Below are 4,531 nucleotides of genomic sequence, written 5' to 3'. Positions count from 1 at the left end.
AGCCTGGAATCGATCCAGGGTCTGTAGTGATGCACTGAGATGCAGTGCCTTAGACCGCTGTGCCACTCAGGAGCCCACTTGGGATGGCTCTCTGTAACAAAAAGCTATTTTTTTTATGAGAACTTAGTAGCCCATAGTAGCCCATATTTTGGTTGTAGCTAGCTTAATTTCAGTCACCTACTCCTGCTGAGGTCAGGCTCAGTTCAATGTTAGCTTCTAACTTCATCCTGCTAGCTAGCAAGTTATAGCTAGCTACCTGGCTAACAGCCAGAGCCCTTCAGCTACCTAGACATCTAACTGAAATATCAGTGAATATTTACCAGTTGTGCACAGTGGTGTGTATTCATGGATGCCAAGGGAAGCCCCTCTCTGGGTTTCATAATTTTCCTTCAATTCGCAAGAGGCTGAATGTATCTCACAGGAAAAAGATCAGAGCGAGCGAAACACCGCCCCTGTTTCGCTAGCACAGACTGGAATATGTTCCGCGATTCATCCAATGGCATTGAGGAGTACACCACCTCAGTCATCGGCTTCATCAATAAATGCATCGATGATGTCGTCCCCACAGTGACTGGACGTATATATCCCAACCAGATCCATGGATTATAGGCAACATCCGCATCAAGCTAAAGGCTAGAGCTGCGCTTTTAAGGAGTGGGAGACTAATCCGGACGCTTATAAGAAATCTCGCTATGCCCTCAGATGAACCATCAAACAAGCAAAGCGTCAATTCATGATTAAGATTGAATCCTACTACATCGGCTCTGACGCTCGTCAGATGTGGCAGGGCTTGAAAACTATTACGGACTACAAAGGTAAACTCAGACGCGAGCTGCTCAGTGATGCAAGCCTACCAGACGAGCTAAATGCCCTTTTATGCTCGCTTTGAGGCAAGCAACACTGAAGCATGCACGAGAGCACCAGCTGTTCTGGATGACTGTGTGATAACGCTCTCGGTAGCCGATGTGAACAAAACCTTAAAACTGGTCAACATTCACAAAGCCGCTTGGCCAGACGGATTACCAGGACGTGTACTCAAAGCATGCGCAGACCAACTGTCAAGTGTCTTCACTGACATTTTCAACCTCTCCCTGACCCAGTCTGTAATACCTACAGTTGAAGTCGGAAGTTTACATACACTTAGATTGGAGTCATTAAAACTTGTTTTTCAACCGCTCCACAAATTTCTTGTTAACAAACTATAGTTTTGGCAAGTCGGTTAGGACATCTACTTTGTGCATGACACAAGTCATTTTTACAACAATTGTTTACAGACAGATTATTTCACTGTATCACCATTCCAGTGGGTCAGAAGTTTACATACACTAAGTTGACTGTGCCTTTAAACAACTTGAAAATTCCAGAAAACTATGTCATGGCTTTTGAAGCTTCTGATAGGCTAATTGACATTTGAGTCAATTGGAGGTGTACCTGTGGATGTATTTCAAGGCCTACCTTCGAACTCAGTGCCTCTTTGCTTGACATCGTGGGAAAATCAAAAGAAATCAGCCAAAAGAATTGTAGACCTTCACAAGTCTGGTTCATCCTTGGGAGCAATTTCCAAACGCCTGAAGGTACCACGTTCATCTGTACAAACAATAGTACGCAAGTACTTCTCAGCTTCTTTGGAAGTTGCTCCTTGGTTGGGGTATTCGGGTATGAATCACATTCACCCCCCTTTTTTACACTGCAAGCATATGAGTGAGTTTCAACAATGCCTCTTTTCTCCTTGAAGTTTCAACATCCATTATCTCAGCAACTGTTTGGTCATGTCCTGATTCCATGCTACTAGCTATGAAGACGTTAGAAGGCTAACTTAACTACACACGCTGAAATTTTTCGATAGTTAACGTAAACTCACTCACTTTTGTACATCGCCTTGGTCCGTACAATTGACCTTATTTTAGCACCCAAAAAAAGTAATACTTCCAGATCAACTGTAATGTCAATACCACTGTAAAGCACAATTTCTCCACTTTCCAACAGAATCAATTACATGAACTCCACGCTGCCCGTTTCTGCATGATTCAAGAAGGCAACGAGCTCCGTCGGGTCTTTTTAAAAATGGCGGGTGGGGAAGTGAAACTAATTCGTGGTAGTGAGAAGGAGAGACGTGTGTGGCAAAACAACGTTTTTTCACTCGATCTGTCCAACTTATCACCTTATTGCCTCTAAAATGTAAATAAAACACTATAAAGAATTTATATAATGTGTCATTACATACCTATTTGAAGGATTGTGTCGAATTTGAATCGGGTTTTTAGGGCGGTGCTAAAGTGATCTTCAGAAGTAAACACCGGCTCTGAGAGTCATGATGCTTGCAGTGATGACGCAAAAAATGACTAGGTATCCCCCCTTACCCCCGTCACTGTCCATTTCTTGTTTTAAACGATGAGAGAAGTGCTACACCTGGTGGAGAGATTGTAAGACAGAAATAGTTGCTTTATGGGTGCTGTACGTTACGGCATGACACGTCACGATGTAACAGAGGGTCAGTTTTTTAAAAACTTTTCTCCAATACTATAGAGCCATTACCATGTCTATCAACGCTTGAATAGAAACATAGTTCACACCCCAGATTTTGAAGTCAACACAGTCGCTACAGTCCCATTAGTTTTCTTCGCAGCCTCGTTTGAATGTCGCGGTTGCGCACATTTGAACGGATTGGGGCGAGTTTATGTTAGCTTGTTCGTTGGAAATCGACAAACATATATTTCAATGGTTTGATTAATTACAAAATGATTCAAAATAGCTATATTGTATTGTTAGATATCATTTTGTGTGAAAAAAACAAATTGTACCTGCAGTCTAAAACTATAATCTTTGTGAGAAAACCCTGAAATTGTTCCTCAGAAATGTTACACCCTCTCATGTCGCCATCTTGAGCGCCCCCCTCCATCGCTCGTTGCCCTGCAAGTGTATACACGTCAGATGTCATGAAACGTCATGAGAAGTGTCCACTTCATTTGAGGGCTGAGGGGATAGGGTGTGTCTTTTAAGTGTTTGGACTACACCGGTGACAAGCAGTCAGGCAGTCAGTCTTAGAGCATGCGATCAGTTATCAGTTCTAAACATGTATTTGTATTCTCTACGCTTATGATCTATTTTCTTACGCGCATATGACAGAAAAGTGGTGGTCGGAGCACGTCTCTGGATCCGCTGTGCCGGAGGCGCTTGTATTAATCCTGCTGTAGGACTCCTTGCGGCCAGCACCAGCAGCATGAACGAGTCACTTCATGTTATGTTTCTCATGCTAGGGGCAGTGTAGAGCTGATTTCTTGCGTTTCAAAGAATGAATAAAGGACATTAACGAAGAAAAAAATTGTTTCTCTATTGTCCATGCCTAACTTAATGAAAAAAATTACTTTGCTACAAAACGGATAGTAATATAATGGCATATGCTTTTCATTAAGTCGCGTTCCCTTATCATTTGCTAATAATGCTTAATGTTTTTTTTATTCAAGGCAACGAAGAGTAGATGCGCAAGAACCTGTTTTGTGGGGGAATTGGAGCAAATTTCGGAAGGAATGTGTATCAAGACCGGATTGCATTAGACTGGGAAATCCTTAGACTAGTCATCTCTATCGGGTCTGAATGCTTTCTTCCACCCGGGGAACTTTGTCTTTGTGCTAGGAACAAACTATTTTTATAATGTTTGATCATATGTACAGCATCACATCACGCAAGGATAACAATGTAACGATTCATCAGGATTACAACGAATAGACAGATGCATGTTTGCAATTTTTTCTTGGTGAAAACACATTTCGGGATAAACCGATGTCAATGCTTCCGTGATCCGAGGACTGAGGAGTTACAAGTTGCGAAGCCCACAAGTTATATTGCAGTTTCAAGTATTGAAGGAAAAGTTTGGATATCAAAGAAAACGTTTTGGCTAAGGGAATGTAATGCTATCAATAGGAATATGGTACTGATGTAGTGGGCGCATGGCATATGCTAGCAATATACCAAGTTTGCAATTTAAATTTGCAGTAAGAATTCCAATGGAAATAGCCCATGTTAATTGTACGTGTTCAGGATTTGATCCTCACAACCACTGAAAACCATCTGCAATTCGATTTTACTGCTTTTATATACAGTCCATAGGCCTACTAAAAAGATGGACAAGATTCTTGGCAGAGTATAGAAAACAACCCAGGACAGTTGTGTAATTGAGTTGTAAAAATACCCAGCTTTATACTGCACTATTTGTTTTTTAAGAGAGTAGACATAGCACTAAGGTTAGTATCATGTTATAGTGCATGAGCACATTCGAAATTAGTAGTTTGTATCAGTATTAGTGTAATTTGACACTTTGTCAATCGAGTCACTCTTTCACTCCTTCTCTTATTGATTTGTTGTGTGACTAGAGTTGAGATTAGATGAAATAGAAGGGCTATGGTTCAGCTATTCAGAGCTCACCTATTTGCACAACATGTGTTAACAAGTTGTGCTCAAGGGTAGCAGGGTCACAATGATTTTAGGCAGTGTGCATATGATAGCTGATTTTTGATGTCATAAGTGAGTCAAA

This window comes from Salvelinus namaycush, chromosome 9 (genome assembly GCF_016432855.1).
Source record: "Salvelinus namaycush isolate Seneca chromosome 9, SaNama_1.0, whole genome shotgun sequence".
Classification (NCBI taxonomy): Eukaryota; Metazoa; Chordata; class Actinopteri; order Salmoniformes; family Salmonidae; genus Salvelinus; species Salvelinus namaycush.
This window is presented reverse-complemented; position numbering follows the sequence as displayed.